The following is a 27,805-nucleotide window of genomic DNA, read 5'->3' on the forward strand; positions in this document are numbered from 1 at the left end:
CTGCCTGGCTGCTCTTCACCTGGGCCAACAAATAAGGATGCTTTCCCAGTTTTCTCCGGCATGGGCTCCTGAGCTGAAGAGTCTGAGGGATAACCCTCCACCCCCCACCTCCTTCTTGGCTGAACAATGATTTTCTCCCACACCTAAGACAGCCAACTGCAGCCACTCTGCCAGGACTAACACTAGAATCAGAGGAATGGCTTTTGGTACGGACGACCAGGCGATGAGGCAGAGAGATTCAGGGGGACGTTCCAGATGGCGGGAGATAAGCAGGTAAGGCACTTTCCATAGAGCCTTGAGGGAGGGTGGGTCAGCCCAGAGCAGCAGCCCAGCAGGACTCAGAGGCCAAGATCCACAGCCCCCAGGAGTCCAAGAAAGCGGGGAGAGGGTGCAGGCTTAGAGCTGGGGTTTGCCAGTGCCCTCAGAGACTCTTTCTTCCTCTTCCACCCTCCTCCCCAGACCCTGGCCTCATTCCTGCTTCCCAGAGCTCTCCCAAATTGCCAAGGCCTTCTTTAGTTTTTCAGGAGGGCCTTGGCAACCAAAAGCGCAGCTGTGGATTGTTAAGCTACAATTTCAAACCTAGGCTTCAGGGCCAGGCCAGGAGCCAGGCCAGGCAGGGCTTTCCCCAGATGTGGCGGGGGACACCCTAGGAACCAGCTTTCTGGGCGCTCCTGTCCTTCACAGGCTCACATACCTCGGCCCTTTCTCTGGCGACTCAGAGCTCCTTGGGGTTAAAGCGCCCCAGGAACACTTCACCAGGGCCTTCAGGGCATTCCTTGGAGCTTCAGGGCCCAACCAGCCTCTCAAAACCCCGAGAAGGAACATCTGGATGTGAGTCATCATGAATACCAGGCGCCATTTTCCACCAGTGGTCATCGGGGAGCCGTGCGACTACGTGGGTTGGTTTCTTCTTTTTCCCTATCTGTAGCTCCACTTTTCTATAATGAACATCAACTGTTTTATAACCAGAGGAAAAAGAAAGAAACATCCTGTCACTGAAGAATTGAGTTCTTCATGGACGCTGAAGCCCAACCCCTGCCCTCTGTGCCCTGGCTCACGGGCTCACTCCCTCCAGACTGGCTCTTGCCTCCTCCCCGCTCTCCCCTCCTTCTGTCCTTCCCCCTCTCCTCCTCCCCTCCCCTCCTCCTGCCCTCTTCCCTCCTCCTCTCCTCACTCTCCTCTCCCCTTCTTCAACTCCCTTCCCCTCCTCCAATCATCCCCTTCTCACCCCCCAACCTCCTCTCCCCCTCCTGCAGTGCTAATCCCCTCAAGTCTAACGAGCAGACTCTGCACTTCCTGGTTGGAAACACAGAGTCCAGAGTTGTTTTTATTTTTACTTATTTATTTCTTTGAGATGGAGTCTTGCTCTGTCGCCCAGGCTGGAGTGCAGTGGCACGATCTCAGCTCACTGCAAGCTCTGCCTCCTGGGTTCACGCCATTCTCCGGCCTCAGCCTCCCGAGTAGCTGGGATTACAGGCACCCGCCACCACGCCCAGCTAATTTTTTGTATTTTTAGTAGAGACGGGGTTTCACCATGTTAGCCAGGATGGTCTCAATCTCCTGACCTCATTATCCGCCCGCCTCAGCCTCCCAAAGTGCTGGGATTACAGGCGTGAAGCCACCGCGCCCGGCCGAGTCCAGAGTCCTTGAAGAGGTCTCAACACCACCCTCGCTTTGTAGGGCTGCATGATCACAGGACTTTGTCTCTGGATTTCGATAACTGTACGTGAATTGAGCGGAAGGTGTTTTGGTCAATGGGGACCTCTGTGCCTCCAGAGCTCATAAATCAGAACCCTGTGGTCTAACAGCCATGATGTTCCCCTAATCATGTTACTGCAATATTAATAAGGCTGTTTAATGCAACCAGTTCCTTCTAAATTGTCACATAAAAGTTTGGTAAATGTCAGACATCTCATTTAATAGAAAATGATGTTTTACTGCCAGGGGAGCTAGGTGGCTGAGAAGATGAGTATAAAGCCTGGCGACGACCTTTGGCAGGTTTGAGGGACAGAGCGCTGTCAGCCTGGGGCTCCCGCCTCAGCCCTTCTTTCTTGCCGTCAGCAGCCACCCCGAGTTCCCCGTGTGCAGGGCCCTGGGTGAGGAGTCCTGGGGAGGGGAGGGGCTAGAAGAAACAGCCCTTCCTGTCCTCATGCAGCGTACAGTCCTGTTGGAGCAAGAGAGGCACTGGTCACTGCTCAGGTTGCCCCTTGTCGTAAAAGATCATTACCCCCATTTTAGGAAATCCAGGCAGCTCCCAGGATCATTGGCCCACACAGGAGCAACTTGACGTTTACAAAGGGATGAGTTCGGCTGGGAGCGATGGCTCATGCCTGTAATCCCAGCACTTTGGGAGGCCGAGGCAGGCGGATCACCTGAGGTTGGGAATTTAAGACCAGCCTGATCAACTTGGAGAAACCCCATCTCTACTAAAAATACAGAAAAATTAGCCTGGCATGGTGGCGCATGCCTGCAATCCCAGCTGAGGCAGGAGAATCGCTTGAACCCAGGAAGCAGAGGCTGAGGTGAGCCAAGATCATGCCATTGTACTCCAGTCTGGGCAACAAGAGCAAAACCTCCATTTCAAAAAAACAAAAAAACCAACAATAAAACTAACAGATAAGTTCACAGAAGCAAAGTAGCATCTTGTAAACTACTTATAAATGGGGTTGGTATCCTGTAAAAGGGGTTGGTCCCACTAATTTGGGTGGACAGGGGCATAGAAATGAACAGAGTGACATTCCCCACAGCCTAGTTTATGATAGGAGTGCGGAAATCCTTTAAAAATGGCTTCAGTTGGCTGGGCACGGTGGCTCACGCCTATAATCCCAGCACTTTGGGAGGCCGAAGCGGGCAGATCATGAGGTCAGGAGATTGAGACCATCCTCACTAACACGGTGAAACCCCGTCTCTACTAAAAATACAAAAAATTAGCCTATGTTCTATGTGGTGGTGGGCGCCTGTAGTCCCAGCTACTTGGGAGGCTGAGGCAGAAGAATGGTGTGAACCTGGTAGGCAGAGCTTGCAGTGAGCCGAGATCGTGCCACTGCACTCCAGCCTGGGTGACAGAGTGAGACGCCGTCTCAAAAAAAAAAAAAAAGACTTCAGTCAACTGGTTTGGTAAATGAATCACAGGATATTGATAGAAAGAATAGTACACAGTTATCAGAAAAAATGTGCGTATCTGTATTTGTTAACATGGAAAGAGCTCTGTGATTTAAAAAAAAAAAATTGCAAAATGGAATGCATGGTGAGATGTCATTTCTATAGTATTCTTCACATACCCAGCACTTATATATCTATGTGTGCATAAGGAAAAGTCCGGAAGGATGGCGTTCTCTAAAACCTTGACCCCGGCTATGTCTGGGAAATGGGACTTCAGAGGATGTTTGTGAAGTTGGTTGCTTTTTGTTATATCTTTCTGTGTGGTAAGAATGTTCTTCAATGAGCATGTTCTATCTTTGTCAAGGAGGAAAATGTTAAATGAAATTAAAGGACAAGGATTACAGCATGAACTCAGCAAGCATTCACCGGGCACCTGCTGTGCGCCCAATCCTAGGGTTGTAAAGGTGATGAAACTCAGCCATTGCCTGGAACAGCTTGAAGGCGAGTGGAAATCACAAATAACAAGCAGATGACTGTAATTCCACAAGGGGCAGGCAATGAGGGCGGGATGGCGAGGTGGGGAATTTGAGGGGAATGCAGTAAGCTTTGTACACCCCCTTTTACTGCAATAAACCTTGGCCTGCATGCCCCCTAAAAGCGGGTTCTTTGGAGGCATGTGTTGGGCCTCAAGGAAAGTTCTCATTGAGCAGAGTTAAAAAGCCCCTTTTGGATCCTCAGGGGATATGGGGACAACTGAACTCAAAGCCAGAGAAGGCAAGAAGCAAATGCCTACCTCAAGGGGCCATGGACAGGCACTGGGCTGAACATGCCAGGCCATCCCACATCTGCCATCCTAGGACACCCCCAAAAGGGGGTGCTAGGATCCCAACCCCTGAGATGAGGAATCAATGGCTGGGAAAGGTTCGCTGCTGGCAGGGACCCTGTAAGGAGTGAGTGGAGGAGCTGCACTGGAACAGGCGAGGGGATGCATTTCCGTCACTCGCCATCTTCCTGCAGGGAGACTAGACCCTGAACTTCTGAGCTGGAAATGCCACTGTTGAGGGAACGCTGAGCCAACCAAAAGTCTATGATGACACGCCTGTGACCTTCTCCAGAGACGGACTGATGCAGAGAAGTGAACCCCCGAAATCCTGCTAAGTGTCTGAGCTTCCACCTGTTTCTCTGGGGTAACTGTCAACCCCCCTGGCGCACTGCACTGAGGTGCCGGCCTCACCTCTCTTGATGGGTCGTTGATGGACCCTTCCAAGTGTTCTCAGCAACACCCCACCCACATCCTCAGGAAAGGGAAGTTCCAAGTTCCGGAAATCCAATGCCTTAAATGAATGATTTCCAGGGCCAATCGGAGAAAAGGCTCCCAGGATACTGTTGGTGGGGAGGGAAAGGGTGACAGTAGAGAAGAGGTCTTTGTGGATAATAAAAGAGATCTGCTGGCCAGGCGCGGTGGCTCACGCCTGTAATCCCAGCACTTTAGGAGGCCGAGGCGGGCAGATCACGAGGTCAGGAGATCAAGACTATCCTGATTAACAAGGTGAAACTCCATCTCTACTAAAACATACAAAAATTAGCGGGGCATGGTGGCGGGTGCCTGTAGTCCCAGTTACTCGGGAGGCTGAGGCAGGAGAATGGCATGAACCCACGGGGCAGAGCTTGCAGTAAGCTGAGATCATGCCACTGCACTCCAGCCCAGGCAAAAGAGTGAGACTTGGTCTCAAAAAAAAAAAAAAAAAAAAAAAAAAAAAAAAAAAAAAAGATCTGCCAAGATCAGTAAGAATTTGCCCCGGGCTGCAGTGCCCTGCCCAACTGGTCCCTTACAGCCCCTTCCTGACTCTTCCTAGCCTCTCCTACAGCCTCCTCATCTCAGCCAAGGAGACACTGGACGATGGGGTTGAGGCGCTTTCTGCCATCAGCTGGCTGCAGCAATGAGGGTGCAGCTCATGTGACCCGAGAATCAGCAGGGCAGCAGCCTGTGCAGGTGGCAGCATGGGAAGCCGAAGTGCGATGGGCAGGTTGCCAACAGACCATCCAGACAACATGGACCAGTTACGGAGCAGGGCTCTTGGCAGCGGGATGGGGAGGCACATCCACCAAACACTCCCACATCAAGAGCCCCAGGTGGGTTTCATCAGGTCCCCACTAACCCTAGAGCCTTGCCCTTGGCAATCAATGACACCAGTGGGGAGGCACGGGTGTCACGCCTCCAACCTGGGACCCTGCTTGAGCAGGGACGGAATTCATGAGTTTTGTGCACCTGTACAAAACGATGATGTTTAAAAATAAAACCCGTACACAGCCGATTTCCTGAAAAATAATAATAATAACCTTAACTTTAGCAAGTGGAAAATAGTTTTAGAAAACCGTTTTGATCCTGGATCTCATTGGGAACATGAAAACCTTCTGAGATTCAGCCAGCTGCTGGTTTTTCCACTTCCCTTTGGGTGGACGCTGAGCCATCCAGCTGCGGCGCCCCTGCCAACTGGGACGAGAGCCTGCAGAGCCGTGCAAATTTAGGCCATCCAGTGGCAAGCTTGCCAAGCGCCTCGGTCACTGGGCACAGCCTGACCTTGAGCATCGATTATGTTTCCAGCTAAGCCTGCAGCCTCTCCTGCAGTAAAAGGAGACCGACAAGACTCAAGGCCTCCACCTGGCAGAGCATCATTCTCCCTCCCACCAGGTGAGGTGGTACAAACGTGGAGGTGCCCGATCCTTTATACAACTGCATGTCGTGTGGGTTCACGGTAGTGATTATGATTAAGATTAGTCTGTGGTCATTACACACCCAGAAGATCTCTGGTCATCTGGGGTGATCGAGTTATTCAGGAATCTTCCATCCTGCCCTCTAACAACTGCAGTGAAGATGGGATGATACCTTCGTGAAATTTCCCACAGGCCCCAAGGAAAACCTGAGAACTAATAAATACATGTAAATACATCTAATAAAATAAAATTTGAGATTAAAAGGAATCTCGCTTGCATATGCATGAACCACGTAGAAACTCAAATAAGCTCTTCTAAGCTCCTTATTCATGGGGAGTCAGAGATTTAACATGTGCTGGGAAGATTGCTTAGCAAATATAAGCCTGGCAACGGCACATTCATCCATGAATTCATTGGACAAGTATTTATTAACTGTCCCTTTGCATTACTATTTATTTTGCATATTTCTCCCTCTTTGCAAACCCAGGGCCTCATATAAATGGCAGGCACTCACCTGTTGACGATGCTGGTGTTCTGAGGCCCTAGAAAGCATAACCCCTGACCTCAGGTTGCTTGTATCTGCTCAAGGAGGTAAGAGTCACTTCCTCCATGAAGCTTTCCTGACCCCACAGGACCCTGTTAGGTGACCCTAGTGTGCATTTCTCAAGGTTCTCTCTGTTAGCACCTACCTCCCATCACACATTCACACACTCACACACATACGCACACAATCTCACATACACATACACGCACATGCACCTGTTCCATTGTCTCTATCCTCTCCTGCACTGTAAGTTTAGGGCGGGCAGACACTGAATCTGCTTTGCTCACCCTAGCCTGACATACACTTGTAGGAAACATTCATTACATCACTGGATGAATGAAGCAAGAAATGAATGGTTGGATGGGTGGGTGCGTGGGTGGATGAACAGGTAAGTAAAGGCAAGGCAAAGGCCTAAGATGTGGCCCAAGGAAAGATGTATGAGGGGGTGGCCCGCAAGGGCAGGAAGGAATAAGGGTGTTGGTCATCAAGGGAAGAAGATCAAGAAAAAATGGTTTGAGATCTTAAGGACAGTGAAGACTTGGCACAGGGTGAGTTGATATTTTCTGGTCACTTCTGTGCCACACAGGGTGCTGGGCACCTCAGGAGCATTACCCTGGATCCTCACACCTGCACCTGGGGCACATATACCCATGTAGAAGAGGAAGCTAGGCTTAGCAGGATAAGCTGGCACCACTGCAGAGCCAGCAGGTGGCAGAGCCAGGATTGGAGACCAAGTGGGCCTGACCCAAGCTCCCTCCATGAAGACCAATGGGCATCCTCTGGCCCAGGGACTGTTGCCATCAGGTGGGACTGTTGCCATCAGGAAAGAAGAGAGTGTGCTCCAGGAGGCAGCTCTAGGCAGTGCACAGGGATGAAACAATCGGCATGGCAGCCAGGCCCCTTGGAACAAAGAGAAAGGGCTGGGGCTTCCTCTAGGGAGGACCCAGGACGCATGACCCACCCCTGCCCACAGAAACATAGCTCACTCTCCATCTGAGCACAGCCACTATGTCACGGGATGATGTGGAGCCAGGGAGGGAGGCAAGGACACGTTCCTAAATAATATCCTCTTTTATACTCAACAGTCAGGTAAGAGAAAGGGAGAAAGAGGAGGGCAGGAAGACAGCGAGATGCAGAAAGGATTGAGTGTTCCATGAGGATCAAATCTCAGCTTCCCCACAGGTGCACTGAGACAGAAGGCGCAGGTCCTCACAGCCAGAGGGGCTCATGGAGCCGGCCTGGGCGATGTCTCATCACCCAGATGGGCACAGAGAAAGGCAGGCTTGCAGGGTCCCGTGGCCTGTCTGACACAGTGCCCGTGGGGTTTTCTCAAAAGCATCATCTATTTAGCCGATGGCCCCGAAGTGTTTCATTTAGCTGGAAATCGTGCCTGGTCCATTTCCCAGATCTCACTGACATTATGAGAAGCCAGCAAAATGCGTCTGGCAGCAGAGCAGTTCAGCAACCCATCACCTCAAGTCACAGTCCCGTCGCCCCTGTTTGGAAAGCAGACAGTTCAGACGACTTCTAGAAGGCAGAGTCACTGCTGCCTCCCAGGCAAGCGAGGATTACAGGAAGCGTGTGTGTGTCTGTGTGTGTGTGTGTGTGTGTGTGTGTGTGTGTGTATACACCAACCTGTGAACATGCCCTCTGAAGGAAAGCAGGGGTCACCCATGGCACAAGGCAGTCACCGTCCTCCCTGACTATGGGATAACACCTTGCCATTTATCTTATTTAATCCTCCCACTAGGCAGGAATCATGATCACCAAACTATTTCTGAGAAAGCCAAAGCTTAGCCGGTTCATGTGGCCCCAACTCCACAGCCAGCGAGGAGTAGGGCTGAGACTGTAACTCAGCACTGTCTGATCCAAAGGCCAGGCTCTCACTGAGACCCCACTGTCCCCCACCCCGTTCCACAGGCCTGGACTGCTTCTTCACGATGCATTCACTGGTCTGCCTGGTACCATATAAAGAAGAGTCAAGTCCTATCACCAAAGAAATTTGCAGAATTCTCGGTGAAACACAACGGAACAGTTTTGATTCTGGAAGGACTTCCTGGAGGCCTTCAAAGGCTAATGCACGCTATGGAAACCCAAAAGCCAGAGCAATGGCTCTGCTTGTGAAAGCTCCCAAAGGCAAGACTCTGGGTGTGTTACCAATTCTCCAAGTCTCGCACAGTCTCTGGCACAAGGTAGGAGAGTGCAATACTTATTAAGTGCATGAGTGAATGAATGATGAATGAATGAACAAGTAACCAAATGCCGTGAATGAGAGTTCTGTCTAAAGATTAAAAAAATAATAAGAAGAATAAGGCTCTGGGGAAAAGGCCCCAGCATCTCTGCTGTCATGGAGTATTCCTGCTGCCCAAGCTCCTCTCGTAGAACCTGGCCCTTCCTGCGCTGCCTCCAGTGTTCCACGGGATGGGTTCTGAGAAAGCCGGGCCATTCAGCTGTGCTGGTGCCATGTGGGCCTTCAGCACTTCCGGCCCTGGTTCTCCCACTTGGTGGGCTCTAGGAGGAAATCCCCGTGAGGGCACAGCAGAAGCTGACTGACAACCAGGTGGGAGGGAGACCTCCTGGGCCCAGCCAGAGGGGCCTAGGGAGTGGGAGGCAGGAGTCAGGACCTCAGTGACCCTGGAGATCGCTCCCCATATGTCATCCTCTTAACCATTTCCTCTCCGTGTCCAGGCACTCGTGGGAAGTTAAAACCCAAAGTTGGACCCATGGTGCCAGGTCAGGGGACAGCAGGTGCCGCCTGGGTGCCCAAGCACAATTCCTTTCTCCCTGTCCAACTCAGCCTAAGAGTGGCTCTCATGTTGAAAATACAGCTCAGATGTTGGCTGCGTCCCATTGGAGAAGCTGTCTGAGGCCTTTGCCATCCTCTGGAGACATCTAAAGCCACAGAGCCGAGGTGGTCCTTTTTTCTGGAACCCACGGAAAACAAGAGAAGACAGGGCGGCACCAAGGGGACACCAGGTGACAAGACTCAGCAGTGGTCTCAGAGGAGACAGAAGCTGTCTTTAGGGATCTGAATGCTCCCGGGAATGGGGTATCCACCCAGAGAAAAAATAGGCCAGGCCAGGATCCCTGAGCCCACAGCAGGCGAGACTCAACCCAGCAGAAGGCGGGTTTGTAAATGGAACTTTCCCAGCGTGCCTGGCCTCTTTCCATTATTATTCTGGGCCCAAAGTACTTTACAGGCTTTCCCTGTCCTTCGTGGGGGCCTGGGATTTCTCTACTATAATAACTCATAGGTGGTCTATTTCCAGAACAAAGATACTCCATTTATTCATCTCACAAACATTCTTGACCCCCTGCGATGAGTCAGGTGTGGCACCTTCCCCAAGCCAGGCAGCGCTGAATCTCTGACTCTGGTTTCGGGCTTTGTATGAGAACTCTGTAAAAATATGGTTGGCTGGCATCTTAGTCAGCTCAGGCTTCCATAACAAAGTACCAGAGGCTGGGTGGCTTAAACAGCAGACATTTATGTCTACAGGTCTGGAGACTGGAAGTCTGAGATCAAGATGCCAGCCAGTTCCATTTTTGGTGAGGGCTCCCTTCCTGGCCTACAGATGGCCACCTTCTCACTGTGTCCTCACAAAGCAGGGAGAGAGCTCTAGTATCTTCCTCTTCTTTTTTCTTTGTTTTGGTAGAGATGGGGTCTTCCTATGTTGCCCAGGCTCGTCTCAAACTCCTGACTTCAAGTAATCCTCCTGCCTCAGCCTTCCAAAATGCTGGGATTACAGGTATGAGCCACCGTACCCGGCCCCTCTTCCTCTTCTTATAAGGGCACTAATCCTATCATGGGGCCCCACCCTCACAACTTCATCTAAACCTAATTACCTCCCAAAGGCCCCATCTCCAAAGACTATCACAATGGGGTTAGGGCTTCAGCATATGGATTCTGGAGGAACACAGATATTCAGTCCATAGAAGATGGTGAGTCTTTTTTTTTTTTAAGAAAAAACTCAGACGTCAAGAGAGAGCACAGACACAGTCCCCCACTACCACAAATGATGCAGTGAGTTTCCCATGTTTGGGGAAATCGCAAGGATCAACACATCTGGCATGCAATGGATAAGCCTCACCCTGGGAGAACTGCCTTCAGGACCCTGTTATATCTCCCCTGCCAGGTAAGCATGGCAGGTCCCTTCTTGATAGAGACCTACACACATACACACGTAATAGCCGCCAGATCACACTCACCCCCGGCAGCAGAATGGCAACGCTCCCTCCCATATGCCACAATAGTAAAAGGCTCGTTGAGTCCAACCCCATCAATACAGAAACAGAAAACATGCCAATATTTGGCTGAAGTGTCTATGAAAAAGGGCTGGCTAAACAGATGCACGGTGTAAACAAGCTTACAGGGGAGATACTTAACCTTCGTAAGAGAGCAGACCTTTTAAAGATATCCTCAAGGCCGGGCTCACGCCTGTAATCCCAGCACTTTGGAAGGCCGAGACAGGCAGATCACGAGGTCAGGAGATCGAGACCATTCTGGCTAACACAGTGAAACTCCGTCTCTACTAAAAATACAAAACAATTAGCCGGGCGTGGTGACGGGCGCCTGTAGTCCCAGCTATTCAGGAGGCTGAGGCAGGAGAAAGGCGTGAACCCGAGAGGCGGAGCTTGTAGTGAGCCGAGATCACGCCACTGCACTCCAGCCTGGGCGACAGAGCGAGATTCCATCTCAAAAAAAAAAAAAAAATATATATATATATATATATATATATATATATATGTATATATATATATATATATATATGTATATATATATATCCTCAAGATTCTTTTATGGTACAATTAACATGAAAAGATGGTATTCATAACAGGCTCGAGTTACTATTTGTACTTGAAATTGATACAACTGCACACATCTCCTAAAATGCCACGTAAGGGACTTCCAAGTCGCCAAGGTAATGACAGCCACAAAAACTCAAATCTCCCAACGCATCCTCCAAAAACTACACGGGTCAACAAGAAGAACAAAAACAACCACACAAATCCCACACACCTTTCACGTGACTGGAAATAAGAGACACTATAAACATCAAATTACCAAATTATTGAGTTCCCACCCAGAACTTTGATAAAGAGCAAGGGGATAAGATGGGTCCAAAAGCCAGTGAAGGCAAAAGTCAAACATGGAGAGTTTAGGAATCAATTACAATTACCTGAAGAAAGAGAAAGTACATCCTCCAGGGGAGGAAAATACTAAAAATGAATCCAGAAAGACCAGAATGTGGACTAGAAGGAAATGATTTAAAGGCAGGCAGAAGCAGCATTAGAAAATATGCAGGGGAGGGAGGGAGAAGCCAGATGTGGGCATTTAGGATTCTGCAAAACAAAAAATAATGATGCATCCAAGGATCCTCAACTCCTCCCGCCCCTCCCCCAAAAAAGTCATACAGAAACTGTACTACGCTGCACTGACAGAAGAGGGAGCTCTTGAACTAAAAATCACACGAAGCACTCAATACGGAGATGTAAGTGGTCTTCAGCTGTAGGAGACTATGAAAGAAGAGAAACGAAAATGAGAATACAGAGTTCAGCGGGTAAAACTTAGCCCAAAATCCCAGCCATAAGGTGGAGGGGGAGGAACTGTCTCAAAACACTACAAACTGAATTAAAAATCTCACGATGCATCTGAAAAATACCCTCACCGCTTGTAAATGAAAAGATCAAATAACTTACTGTAAGGGCAACAGAGACAGTTGTCAGTCTTCTCAAAAACAACCTAGAAGGTGGGGCAAGGATGGAGCAGCAGTTTCATGAAATTCAAAGATTTTATATCTAGCGAAGCAGACCCTCAAAAATCAGAGGTACAGAATAAGAGTTTAAAATATGGAAGAATTGAGTGATATGCCCACAGGCGCCTCTGAAGGAATCTTCTAGAGAATTAAGTTTATCCAACCAGGAGATGACTGGGGACTATTTGGCAAATTTTGGACCTAAATTAAGTGTGTAACTAAGGTTAGGAGAATCATACATAGATTATATATGTTTTGTCAACTACAAAATGATAGGAAACAAAAGAAGGAAAGACAAAACCAGAATAAGCTCAATGATGGTTGTAGAGGCAACAGGTGGGAGTCAAGAGACACCATTAACAACTGAAAAACCAAATGGTAAAAGTTAGTAAGAGACTAATAGGATTTTTAAAGGTAATGAGTACAAAGGTACCCATTAGACTAAAAATGAGAATTTCTTATATATAAAAAGAAATTAAATCAATATAGAAAATGTACCATGTCGAAAGACAAGTACAGCAAGTAAAACATAATACACATTGCATTTATTACACAAGATATTATACATATTGGACACATAAATAAAAGTGAATGGGTTTATGAAAATAAAAAATTTTCAATTTGGTTTAAAAAGAAAGATCCAACTATATGTTATATATAAGAGGCATACTTTTAAAAAGAGTGTATTAGTCCATTCTCACGCTGCTATGAAGAACTGCCCGAGACTGGGTAATTTATAAAAGGAAAGAGGTTCAATTGGCTCACAGTTCCACATGGCTGAAGCGGCCTCAGGAAACTTACAATCACAGCAAAAGATGATGCAAACACTTCCTTCTTCACATGGCGACAGGAGAGAGAAGTGCCAAGCAAAGGGGGAGAAGCCCCTTATAAAACCATCAGATCTCGTGAGAACTCACTATCATGAAAACAGTATGGGGGAAATTGTCCCCATGATTTAATTTTCTCCACCTGGTCCCGCCCTTGACACATGGGGATTATTACAATTCAAGGTGAGATTTGGATGGGGACACAGAGCCAAACCATATCAAAGAGATTCAGAAAGCCTAAAACTAAAAGGACAGCAAAGATATATGAGGCAAATGGAAATAATAAAACAAGTATTGCAATCTTGATATCAAAGTAGAATAAGTATAATTTAAGAAAAAACATTATGATACTTTCTAATGCTAAAAATCACATTCCACAATAAAAATAAAACCGTAATGAATACTAGAGCACCAAACAAGACTACAACCACCTTTACAGGATAGGAAATATAGGCCAGGTTTGATGGCTCACACCTGTAATCCTAGCAATTTGGGAAGCCAAGACTGGCGGATCACTTGAGGTCAGGAGTTCAAGACCAGCCTGGCCAACATGACAAAACCCTATATCTACTAAAACACAAAAATTAGCCAGGCGTGGTGGTGCCTGCCTATAGTTTCAGCTATTCGGGAGGCTGAGGCACAAGGATTGCTTGAACCCAGGATGCGGGGATTGCACTGAGCCGAGAACGCAACACTGTACTCCAGCCTGGGCAACAGAGTGAAACTCTGTCGTACGCACACGCACACACACACACACACATGCGCGCACACACACACATGCGCGCGCACACGCACAAGAAAGAAACTGCAGGAAATACAGATGAAAACACTAACAATAGTGTGTTGACCACACCGCTGTCAGTACAAGAGAATCCAGATAGACAAAAAATAAGGACACAGAAGCCCTAAACAACATAATCAATTTCCTTGACAAATCAATTTGTCACTGATATGGTTTGCATTTGTGTCCCCACCCAAATCTCATGTCAAACTGTAATCCCCAATGTTGGAAGAAGAGCTTGGGGGAGGTAACTGAATCGTGGGGGAGGAGACTGAATCGTCGGGGAGGATTCCCCCTTGCTGTTCTCAGCAAGTGATAGTGAAAAATAGTGAGTGCGTTCTCAGGAGATCTGGTTGTTTGAAGGTGTGCAGTACCTCCCCCTTTATCCTCTTCCTCCTGCTTCAGTCACGCAGGACACGCTGGCTTCCCCTTCACCTTCTACCATGATTGTAAGTTTCCTGAGGCCTCCCCAGCTATGCAGGACACGCCTGCTTCCCCTTTGCCTTCTGCCATGATTGTAAGTTTCCTGAGGCTTCCCCAGCCATGCTTCCTGTACAACCTGTGGAACCATGAGTCAATTAAACTTCTTGTCTTTATAAATTACCTAGTCTCAGGTCGTTCTTCATAGCAATGTGACAGCAGACTAATTCAGTCACACGTCATACTTTTTCCTTGAATTCCCTTATAAGAGATAGGGAATCTATTACACTTTCTCCGTAAGTACACACATAGACTATCCACAAAAATTGGTCACGAGTTAGGTGATAATCAATGCATTTCATAAAACAGAAATATTACAAATAAATATTTTCTGATCACAGTCTAATAAAACTGGAAAATAATGTTAAAAATCTTTTTAAAAGTAAAGCAATAGAAATTCAAAAAATGTGCATGTGATCATTAAAACACTAAATACCAGGCTGGGCATGGTCGCTCACACCTGTAATCCCAGCACTTTGGGAGGCCGAGGTGGGAGGATCACCTGAGGTCAGAAGTTTGAGACCAGCCTGGCCAACATGGTGAAACCCCATCTCTACTAAAATTTAAAAAATTAGCTGGGCATGGTGGTGCACACCTGTAGTCCCAGCTACTCGAGAAGCTGAGGTGGAAGAATCACTTGAATCTGGAAGGCAGAGGTTGCAGTGAGCTGAGATCGTACCACTGTGCTCCAGCCTGGGCGACACAGTGAGATTTCATGTGAAAAAACAAACAAACAAAGAAAAACCACTACATAACAGAATTTATGAGACATATTTAAAATAGTGATCAGACTGAAAATTCATAGCCTTTATTATTTTAGTAAAAGTGAAAAATTAAAATTTTAAAATTCTAAGCTCAAAAAACTAGCAGAAGAACAACAGCAAAACCACAAGAAAGGGAAAAATAAAGTTAGATGTAGAAATAAATGAGGTAGATCAAATTAATCAAAATTTTGGGTCTTTTTTTAAAAATAGGATAATCACAAGCTAAACTTAATCAAAGAGTGAGAAAGCACAAATATTCCAAGTAAGAATGGCAGGATACAGATGAAGGCTTAGCTACAGTTATCAAGACTGTGTGGTATTAGCAAAGGAATTGACACATAAACCAATAGAACAGAATACAGAACCCAGAAAGAGACCTGCACAAATACACCCAACTGATTTTTGACAGAAATGCCAAAATTAATTCAAGATAGCTTTGTTGAAAGATAGCCTTTTCAACAATTGGTGCTAGAGTGATCGGACATCCACAGGCAAAAAAAAGAAAGAAAAGAAAAGTAAAACTTCCACCGAAGTCTTCTCCACACCTGCAAAAATTAACTCGGAATGGACAATGGGCTTAAAACATAGGAGAAAATTTGGGAATTAGGGCTAGGCAAAAGGTTCTTAGACTTAACACCTAAAGCACAATACATAAAAGGAAAAATGGGTAAACTAGATTCCATCAAAATTAAAATCTTTGCTCTGTGAAAGACTCTGTTAACAGGATGCAAAAGAAGATACAAAGTAGGAGAAAATATTTGCAAATCACCTATCAGACAAATGACTGGTATTTAGGATATAAAAAGAATCCTCAAAGCTTAATAAAAAATAATCCAATTAGAAAATGGACAAAGGACTCTAACAGGTAATTCTCCAAAGAGAATATACAGATGGCAATAAACACATGCAAAGGTGTTCAACATCATTAGCCAATTAGAGAAATACAAATTTAAACCACAATTAGATAACATTACACACCTATCAGGAGAGCTAAAATAAAAAATGGTGACAATACCAAATGCTGATAAGGATGTGGAGAAATGGGATCATCCGTACGTCGCTGGTGGGAATATAAAGCACGGCTACTTTGACAGATTCTTTAAAAGCTAAACATGTAGTTACCATACAACCCAGCAATTGCATTCCTAGGCATTTATCTCAAAGAAATGAAAATCTGTGACCACACAAAAACCTGAACACAAATGTTTATAGACATTTTATATGTAATTGCCAAGAACTAGAAACATCCAGATGTCCTTCAATGTATAAAGGCCTAAACAAACTGTAGCACATTCATTCCATGGCACATCACTCGACAATAAAAAGAAATAAGCTCTTAATATGTGCAACAATCTAGATGAATCGCGAGACAATTATGCTGAGTCAAAGAAGCCAATTTAAAAGATAATTTATTGTATGATTCCAATTATATAATGTTCTTGATATGATAAAGATTACAGACATAGAGAAAAGATTAGTGGTTGCAAAGAGTCAAAGAAGGTGTAGGGGAGGGGAGGAAGTGAGTGTGGCTAAAAAGGGCATCCTGAGGCACACCCTGGAGGTGAGGGACATGTTCTGTATCTTAATTGTGCCAACATCAAGTATCCTGGCTGTGATACTCTGCTATAGTTTTCAAGATGTTACCATTGAGAAAAATGGCTCAAAGGGTGCATAGATCATCTCTCTGTATTAGTTCTTACAACTGCATGTGAATCAACAGTTGTCTTGAAATAGAAAGTTTAATTTTTTAAAAAATGCAATGTGCAAAGGAGTATTTATAATAGCTGCCTTTTGTGTAAGAAAAAAAGGGAAAAATAAGAAAATATACATGTATCTGCTTATCTCAGCAAAGAAACACAAAATAGAGAAGGGGATAATAAGGAGAGTGGTTACCCATGTGTGGGGAGGGATGGGGGCAGTGACACATCTCTGGATCTAACTTTTTTGCATAGTTTTGATTTTTCATAAACATGTTAATGTTTCCATCCTAAAAAAAATTAACAAGGATGGGGAGAGACCCTAAAGTAGAACACAAGGAAAAACAAAAGAGCCTAATTATATTTTATTTCCAAGAATAGCATAACCAGAGAGAAAGGGGGTGGAGATTAACCCAAAAGGCTTATGAACACAGTATTTTGATTATCCGCCCTCAGGCTAAAGAAAAAATGCTATAAACAAATATTGAACTCTAGTTGGTAGGTTTGCTTTCTTCAGTGGTCATAGGTTAACTCTTATTTCATTACTTTATATATATTTTAGGATTTAGACAATAATATACTCAGGAAAATTTCTCCATGTTGGAAAATAAAGTGTCATATATGGAAAGATGAAGGGCTAGGAGGAACCCTGTGATGTTGGACTAGAATTGGTATCACCACGAATGCACGGTTTTACACACATCCATGAATGCGGATGTTTAGAAGTAGGTGTAGATATAAATGTGTTTGTGTATCTATGAATGTATCCTCACACATGCATTGCTTAGCTTCTTCTACTAAGGGAAAGAGTGACTAGAAGCGATGGCATACCCCTCGCAAAGAATACAGCTTTGCAAGTATTCTCGCGAAGAAGAAACCATTCTCTGCTGAAAGGAGCTGGGGCTCATTAGAGATTGATCTAATTCCAGGGCTGGTGAGAGGAAGTGGAAGGCAACCTTGGGACATTCTGTTGGGCCAGAAAAAAGGAAGTGCTCAGAGAATGATGGGTGAAATGAACCACTAATAACAACAACGTGAATGAATCTCAAAATCACGATAATGAGTGAAATCATCCTTATACAAAAGAATGCATATTGCACATGTTCCATTTAGATGAAGTGCTAGAACAGGTAAAACTAATCTATGGTGAGAACAAAATCAGAACAGTGGTTGCTGCTGAAGATGATGGGGCAAGAACTGGTTAGAAAGGAACATGAAAGAACTTTCTGGACTGGCTGCAACGCTCTACAACTTGATAGGGGTTTGAGTCACACAGGTGCAAGCGCTGGTCAAAGCTTGTTCGATGGTACACTTACTATGTTTACCTTGCACTGTAAGGAAGTTTTACCAAGTGAAAGAACTGTAAATAAATGTTAAAGTCTAGACACTATCATGCCTGCCAAAGTGTTTATGAATGAAGTGTGCTGACATCTACAACTTACTTTGAAATGTAATTTAAACAGAAGATGCATTGCTGGGTGGATAGCTGAATAGATCTGTGATAAAGACAGCATGACAAAATGTTCATTAAAGAACCTAGGTGACAGGTACATGAGTGTTCATTGAAAAAAAATCTGTTAACTTTCTCTATGTTTGAAGTTTTTCATAATAAAATGTTGTGGAAAAATATGGGGATCTGTCAAAAAGACACAGTAGCCATATTGAAAGCCCATTGGCCAAATCTGTGACAATATAACTACCAAAATAACTAGGTTATAAACCACTGGACAAATATATAACCCAATGAATGTAACTCAGTCAACAAAATCTAGTCAATGGAACTCACTGGGTAGGAATCCATGAGTCTGTATGGGGATAAACGAATCAACGAGTAAATAAATAAATGTAAGAAAGCAAAAGCTTTCCAATTTGGTACAGATTACTAAATGATAAATAAATTTAGAGAAAAATCACCATCTGGCATGCATTATAATAATTGATTCAGACAAGAATTATCAATGGATGCTAAAACAAGGGGTAAAAGTTTAATGAAATACAAGCTACTTACATAGACCTAACCTATTTTTCCATAAAATGCTAATTAATTAAGAAGAGAATAAACAATAACTTTACACTGGAGAAACCTAGCAGATACCATCCTAACCAATGATCAAAGTTAACAATCCCAGTAAAGGGGCAGGCAACCATGCACCTTCTAATACGATGCACTAAGAACAAACTCAGTGTCACTTCTGTGGTATTCCTGCCAAAATTGCATATCCTGAATCTAGTCCTAAGGAAACATCTGACAAACCCCACGCAAAGGACAATCTACAGAATAACTGGCCTGTATGCTTCAAAAATGGCAAGGTCATGAAAGACAAAGAAAGACTGGAGAATTGGTTGATGGTGATTACAGAGACATGGAATCTAAATATAATGTGAGATTCTGGATTCGATCCTAGAACAGATTATTGTTTTTATTATTATATTCTGCTATAAAGGATATTGTTGGTGGCAGGAATAAAGTCTACAGATTGGATAATGCTATTGCATTGGTACTATTTTCCTGACTTTGATCGTTACACTGGGTTATGCAAGAGGATGTCCTAGTTCTCAGGATATACACATTGAAGTGTTTAGGGTTAATGGGGCATCATGTCTGAAACTTACTTTCAAATGGTTCAGTCGTGCACGTGCACACACACAGAATAAGGCAGATATGATAAAATGTTAACATCGGGGGAATCTGGGTGAAGGGCATATGGGATTTCTTCATTTTATTCCTACAACTTTTCTGAAATCTTGAAATGACTTAAAAATAAAACATTAATAAAAAATTAAATGCTATATAATGTCAGAATTCTCTATTCTTTCCTGGTCCAAAATGGGGGAGGTTCTACTGACTCAGAAATCTCTAAAGATTACGAACTTCCGTGGCCATTTGACACTCCCTGGAGCGTCAACATTCAAGGCACTTACCAGGAGCTAACCAGCCACTGCGACCTGTGGAGTAGGTAGGTGATGCTCTTGGGCTGAAGAACGAGGTTATTTCATACATTACTCTGGCCAATTCCAACAGATTGTTGCTGACAGAGCTCTGGGTTCTCTCAAAGAGAGTGCCAAGGAACAGACCTGACAGCTGCCTCCCCCTCCCAGTTCTGGAACCACCATCAAAGATGCAATTAATAATCCAAGGGCGAGACTCCTTTTTCTCACACAGTCTCAGATATGAATCAGCCCCAAAGTGTTAATAGATCAACAGTTATCTCTAATACTAAATACAATTTGCATTTGAGATGACATCTGCAATATTTTAAAAGCCAACGTCTAAAACAACAAACTTGGCAGTTTTTCTGAGTAGCAATTAACACAGTGACTAATCCTATCAAGGAGATAGTAATTGGCATGGAGACATCCTTCTCACACCAGCGGCAGGTTGAAAAACTTAATCTTAACCTCTTTTTAACAGTGTAGACTCTAGAGCATCTCTGCATATCAAGGAAACTAAAGCAATTATTAAGGACAAGAGTAATTACCCTACAGTTTCAACAACAATGAAAAAACAGAAGTATTCAAACAACAATCACATAGGAGAAAGCGGGGGATGGGGACTTGAAACATGGTTAAAGGCTATTTCTGTATCATGGTCAGACCAGCAATGGACTATGGTGTCTCCATGGCCCCACCCAAGACAGAGTCAACCACAGCCCCATGCCAGCCAGTGTGCCCAGCAATGGTCACTCTGGCGCATAGCTTTCTATACGAAGGGCTCAAGTGCTGATCTAGTCAAGTAGGAGGTCCCAAGGATTTGACATGTGAAACACTTTACACATATCATCAAGCTGGTCCCTTCGACATCATCAGAACACACTATATTTACTCTCAACCCACATAGTCAAGTTATTCTCCCCAAGTATGATGCCTTTCCCCAGAATCTGTCTATAGCCTCCCCAACCTTCAAGGCTCAGCTACGGTTCTAGGAAACAATCCCAAACCACAGCAGCCCTCAGTGAACACTGGGCCATTTAAGCGCCTCTCCTCTGACCCACAAGAGCAAAACACAGAGGTGCACGTGTTGACTCATTGCTTCCTGTGGGCTGTCTTGATTTGCACCTTCAACAGAATCACATGGTTTTCAAGAGCCAAGTCCCTGCCCTATGCAGCTTTCACATCACCTAGCACAGGGGTAGACAAACAGGTAAAATTCTGGCAACAATTCCACAGCATCTCAGATGCTCAACAAGGTACCCAATACTCAACAGCGTAAAGGGAGAAAGAGGCTCTTGGTGTGTGTGTGCATTGTGACTGACCTGATCATTGCAGAATTTTCAGTGAAGTACGTGATATGTGTTTACCAAATGAATAAACAAATGGATGAATGAATTCACAATGAACAAACCAAAGAACAAACCAACTTTTGTGAGCCTGGACCAGTTCGTCTGGGAGGTTAGCAAGTGTATCCAGTAAGGTCAAGGCAATGGACAAGATGTCTGCACAAGCCAGTTGGCTTCTCCCAGAAAGCACTGCCTGACATAAGCCCGGTCTACACCTGCAATGCTGCCCAGCTGCCTGGAGGATGTGCTGTTTGGCACAAGAGGAGCAAGCATAGAGAGAGAGGCTTCCAGCTCGGAAGGGATGTTTTAACCTTTTTAAAGTAGATGACGTGGCACTTTATTGAGCATGGAAACTTCTTACCCATATGCTGTAATCAAACCTTAGTTATAACCCTGGTTTTGCTGGGCAGCAGAATGAGGGACTTGCTAACGGAGGAAAGCTAGTGGGCACTTAGCTTTCAAATGCCTAGGAGAGGTAGCAGGGCCCCAAACACTAAAGGAAGAGAAGAGCTCTTATTTCAGGAAGACTGGAGAGATAAAGGCAGGTCTCGGATCCACAAGGTACCAGGAGCTTGGAATAGACCATACCATACGGAGAAGCACAGAGCTGGTGATTTGGTCACAAGAAATAAGGGAGGGGCACCTGGGTCAAGGCCACAACTGGACCAGCCACTGGTCTCATGACCCAGGATCCTGCAATGTACCACTTTAGAAATAGGGTTGATCCCAGATCCACCCATTAGAGGTAGAACAGGGCTCCAAGGTCAGCTTTCAGTTGTTGGTGGTTGGTTGGAAAAACAGAGAGAATATTTTCAGGTGGTATATACATTTTTATCAGGATGAATTCAGCTTTTTAAAACAAGAAAACATTCAATGACCGATTTTCCTCCTGAATTTGTAATATAATATGATAGAAGAGATGTGTCCTTTTCTTTCCACATTCATTTTATATAGATCTCCCTGTCAGTGTCAGCAACCCAGCCCTTAACATGCCCACTGGGTATCATTGGTGTTATCCAGCGATATCATCTAATGTAAACATGTCTCCTCTTCCAAGCGGGTGGAAAGCCCCAGGAGAGTGGGGGGAAGCTAGGTCTTATTCATCACTAAGCCCTGTTCAGCGCCTAGTAAAGTGTCAGTACAAGATGCTACTCAGTGGATGCTGATTGTTGATAATTATATAACAGATATAATGCAAGTAAGTCAGCAAAGAAATTCTTCTAGGAGGCCAGTACCAGGGCTAGACATTCCTCAGCTAATAAAGTGTTTAATTTTTACAAAAGTTCATTTCCCTCTCAGGAGACTAGGAAAGCAGCATTGTACTTCCCAACTCCTACCAACAGTCACATGTTTCTGAATGAGATGGGGCACTTAGAGGAAGCAGGCCGGGGATGGGGTGTGCAATCCATGGAGACTGTATCCATGTGGGAAGCAGCATTTGGGTCAGAATTTGGAAACCAAGGACTTAAGAACAGTCATTAAAAAGCATGCTTCTGTGCCATTTGTACTCCCTCAGACTGACAAAATTTAAGCATTGACACTAGCTAATGTTGGTAAAAATGTGAAGCAACAGAGGCTCCCACATTACAGAAGGAGTGAGAACAGAATTAATGCCTTTAGAAAACTACTTGACAAGTTCAACAAATGAGAAACAATCTAAATGCCCATCCAAATACAAACAGATAAATATCCTGTGATATATTTATACAATGGAATAGTACACACCAGTGAAAATAAATAATAGAGTTACAAACATCCACAAAGATGAATCTCATGAAAACACACTGGAGAAAAACACATTTATAACTCGAACACACAAAAAAGGGTTCAGTAAACTAGCAGAATATAAAACTGGCACTCAGAAATCAATACTATAAAGAAACTCCCATGTATAACAGCAACAACAAAGATAAACTATTTAGGAATAAATTTAGTCAGGTATGTGCAAAACCTCCATGAGAAAACTTTTTAAAACTAAATAACACAAAAGTATTCCTCGACAAATGGGAAGACATAAATTCTTCTTGGATGAAACAACTCAATACCATCACAATGCCAGTTCTCCCTAAGTTAATTTATAAATGTAATGCAATTTTATGGAGCTAGACAAATTGATACTATAGTTCATGTCGGAAAATTAACCTTCAAGAATAGCCAGGAACACAGAAAAGCCTCAATGGGAACATAAGCACTACCAGACATTAAAAATACTACAAAGCCTTCATAATTAAAACAGTGTATCCTGGTGTATGAGTTGACAGAGAAGTGGAATAGAAGTCCAGACAAGCCCCAACCACATTTGGAAATTTAGTATATGATAACGGTGGCCTCTAAAATTACTGGAGAAAACAGATGCTTTTAAATAAATGCTGCTGGAACAACTAAATAACAATTTAAAAAAATTAAATCCATTATCTCCTACCAAGCACAATAATGAATTCCAAATGAATCAAAGGTTAAATGTAAGAAAAAAAAAATGAAACCATACAAGTACTAGAAGAAAATTGGGTTAATTTCTTTTTGACCTGGATGTAGGAAGAGGTTTTCTTACTATGACTCAAAAATATGCATGCAGTAAAAGAAAAGATTGATGAATAGGACTACACAGAAATAAAAAGTTTTTTCACAGAAGACACATCTGACATTCAAAGACACAAAAAGGTTGAAAGTAAAAGCATGAAAATAAATATGTCATGCAAACACAAAGTTGGAATGGTTATACCATGTCAGATACAACAGACTTTAAAAGAATGTTACAAGAGATAGAAGGACATTCCATAAAAATAAAAGGGTCAGTCTATCAGGAAGATACAACAATTATAAACACAATGAACCTAATAACAGAGCACCAAAATACATGAAGAAAAAAATGGATAGAAATGAAGATAAAGGTAGACCATCCAATAATAGTATTTGGAGGCCGGGCATGGTGGCTCATGCCTGTAATCTCAACACTTTGGGAGGCCAGGTGGGTGGATCACCTGAGGTCATCAGGAGTTCAAGAACAGCCTGACCAACTTAGTGAAACCCCATCTCTACTAAAAACACAAAATTAGCTGGGCATGGTGGCACATGCCTGTAATCCCAGCTACTTGGGAGGTAAGTCAGGAGAATCATTTGAACCCAGGAGGCAGAGGTTGCAGTGAGCTGAGAGCACGACATTGCAATCCAACCTGGGCAACAAGAATGAAACTCTGGGCCGAGCGTGATGGCTCACGCCTGCAATCCCAGCACTTTGGGAGGCCGAGGCAGGCAGATCACGAGGTCAGCAGATCGAGACCATCCTGGCTAACACAGTGAAACCCCGTCTCTACTAAAAATACAAAAAGTTAGCCAGGTGTGGTGGTGGGCGCCTGTAGTCCCAGCTACTCAGGAGGCTGAGGCAGGAGAATGGCGTGAACCTGGGAGGTGGAGTTTGCAGTGAGCCAAGATTGCGCCACTGCACTCCAGCCTGGGTGACAGAGCGAGACCCCGTCTCAAAAAAAAAAAAAAAAAAAAAAAAAAGAACTGACTCAAAATAATAATAATAATAGTATTTGGGACTCTAATAGTCCAGGTTCAATAATAGATAGAACAACTAGATAGAATATTGGCAAGAAAGCAGAAGATCTGAACTACACTATAAAACAACAAACTAACATATGTTTCTAGAGCACTCTACCCAAGAATAGTATACACATTATTCTTAAGGGTACATGGAACATTATCCAGGATAGACCATCTGCAAGGCCATAAAATATACCTCAATAAATGCAAAAGAATAGCAATAATACAAAGTATGTCTTCCAACCACCATGAAATGAAATTAGACATCAGTAGCAGAAAAATAATGGGAGAAACTCACAGATATGTATAAATTAAACAACACATTCTTACATAACCAATGCATTAAAGAAGAATCAAATGGGAAATCAGAAAATACAAGAATTGGTAAACATGAAGACACAACATACCAAAACTTATGGGATGCTATGAAACTTCTTCTCTCCCAAAAATATAAAAGTAACTGAGAAAAAAATAAGAAAGAAAAATCTCAAATGAATAACCTAATACTCCACCTTAAGACTGGAAAAAGAGGCACAAACTAATCCAAAAGTAAGCAGAAGTTAGAAAATAATAAATATTACAGTGGAAGTTAATGACGTGAGAACAGAAAAATAAAGAAAATTGATGAAACAAAAAGTTCATTCTTTGAAAATGTCAAAATCTGGCAAATCTTTAGACTGACCAAGAAAAAGAAAAAAAAGAAAACTCAAATAACTAGAGGCAAAAATGAGAACAGGGACAGTATTATCAACCCTACAGAAATGAAAATGACTACAAAGGAATACTATGAACTATACACCAACAAATTAGATAGCTTAGATGAACAAATTCCTATAAAGATCCCAAACTATTAAAACCAACTCAATAAAAAAAAAGATGTTCTGAATATATTAATAACTGTAACAAATGAAAAGACTGAATTGGCAATTTAAAAAACAACTTTTTTCCATGGGTTTTCCACAAAGCAAAACCCATGTCCAGGTCGCTTTACCACTGAATTCTACCAAACATGTAAATAACAATGAATGTGATTCTTCACAAACTCTTTCAAAAAATATGAGGAGAGAATATGTTCCAATTCACTTTATGAAACCTGTATTACTCTGGCACCAAAACCAAACAAAAACATTATAAGAAAATTACTCACCAATACCTCTTATGGGTATGGATACAAAAATCCTCAACAAAATACTAGCGAACTGAATCCAGCAACATGTAAAAGGAATTACATACCATGACCACGTGAGACTTATCCCAGGAAGTCAAGGTTGGTTCAACATCTGAAAATCAACTAAGTTATACATCATATCAATTAATAGACTAAAAAACAGAATTCACATGATCATCTCAATAGACGCTGAAAAAGAATTTGACTAAATCCTCACGCTTAAACATCGAACTAGAAGAAAACTTCCTCAACCTAATAAAGGACACCTACAAATATCCCACAGCTAACAACACACTTAATGATGAAAGACTGGCTGGCTTTCTCCTAGGGCAGGAACAAGATAAGAATGTCTACTTTTACTCCTATTCAATATTGTACTGGAATTTCTAGCCAGGGCAACTAGGCAAGAAACATAAATAAAAGACCTCCAGGTTGGAAAGGAAGAAGTAAAACTACATTCACAGATGAGATGATCTTTTATTTAGAAAATAGTGGGGGATCCACTAAAAAACACTGTGAGAACTAATGGACAAGTTCAGCAAGGCTGCAGGTTACAAGATCAATATATAAAAATAATTGTGTTTTTACTCAATTGCAATAAATAATCTGGAAGTGAAACTAAGAAAACAATTGCATTCACAATTTAATAAAAAATAATAAACTATTTGGGAATAATTATAAGAAGAGAAGTCCAAAACTTACACTGCAAAAACTATCAAACGTGGTTGAAACAAATTAAAGAAGATCTAAATAAATGGAAAAACATCAATGTTCATGGATCAGAAAACCTAACATCGTTAGGACGGCAGTACTCTCCAAACTGCTCTACAGACTCAATTCAATCTCTGTGAGAATTCCAGCTGACTTCTTTGTAGATATTGTCAAGCTGATTCTAAAATTCATATGAAACTGTAAGAGACACAGAATAGCCAAAACAATACTAAGAAAAGAACAAAGTAGGAGGATTCACACTTTCTGAATTCAAAATTTACTACAAAGCAATGGTAATCAAGACAATGTGGTACTAGCGCAAAGACAGACGTACAGATCAATAGAACAGAAACGAGAGCCTAGAAATAAACTCATACAGCTGTCATCAATTGACTTTTGACAATGGCACCAAAACCATTCAACTGGGAAAAAATAGTCTTTTCAACAAATGAAACTGGGATAACTAGCTAGTCACATGCAAAAGAATGAAATTGAACCCTTACCTCATACCATATACAAAAATAAACTCAAAACAGATGGATGAAAGAGCAAAAACTGTAAAATTCTTAGAAGAAAACATAGGTATAAACATTCACGGCCTTGGATTGGCAAAGCATTTTTTAGATATGACACCAAAAGCATGAACAACAAAATAAAAAATGGATACACTGGGCTTCTTCAAAACAAAGAACTTTTGTGCTTCAAAGGATACCATAAAAAATTGAAACTGTGGAATAGGATAAAATATTTGCAAATTGTATACCTGATAAAGAACTTATATCTAGAATATATAAAGAACTCTTACAGCTTAACAATAAAAAGGACAGGTAATCCAATTTAAAAATAGGCAAAGACTCTGAATAGACATCTCTCTAAGGAAGAAATACAAATGGAAAATATACAAACATACACACAAAGACACTTGACATTATTAGTTATCAGGGAGATTCACATCAAAACCATAATGAGATGACACTTTATACCCAGGAGGAAGATGAGAATCTAAAAGTCAGATAATAAGAAGTGTTGACAGAGAACCTAGAACCCTCATACCCTGCTGATAAGAATGTAAATGCATGTGGCCACTTTGGAAAATGGTCTAGGTCTAATAGTTCCTCAAGTAATTAAACACAGAGTTACCATGTGACCCAGCAATTTTACTCAGGTGGATACCCAAAAAAGAAATGAAAAACAAAATGTCTACACAAAAACATGTGCACAAATGTTTATAGCATCATGATTAATAATAGCCAAATGAGTTATATCCATATAATGAACCCAAATGAGTTATATCCATATAAGGAAATATTATTTAGTCATAAAAAGGAATGAAGCACTGATACATGCTACATGGTGGATGAACCTTAAAAACATGATGCTAAATGAAAGAAACAAGTTACCAAAGGCCACGTATACGATTTAATTCTTACAAAGGTCCAG

At 43.1% G+C, this 27,805-nt stretch overlaps 1 protein-coding gene and 1 non-coding gene across 19 annotated transcripts in view; both read right to left on the reverse strand.

Moving 5' to 3' along the window:
- CAMTA1 (calmodulin binding transcription activator 1) overlaps nt 1–27,805 on the reverse strand; it is a 975,861-nt gene that overhangs the window by 524,403 nt on the left and 423,653 nt on the right. The window lies entirely within an intron of this gene.
- Nucleotides 10,338–10,502, reverse strand: LOC119619427 (U1 spliceosomal RNA). Its single transcript, XR_005235910.1, has one exon. It is a non-coding gene; the product is annotated as a U1 spliceosomal RNA (small nuclear RNA).

Source organism: Chlorocebus sabaeus, chromosome 20, assembly GCF_047675955.1.
Source record: "Chlorocebus sabaeus isolate Y175 chromosome 20, mChlSab1.0.hap1, whole genome shotgun sequence".
Taxonomy (NCBI): domain Eukaryota; kingdom Metazoa; phylum Chordata; class Mammalia; order Primates; family Cercopithecidae; genus Chlorocebus; species Chlorocebus sabaeus.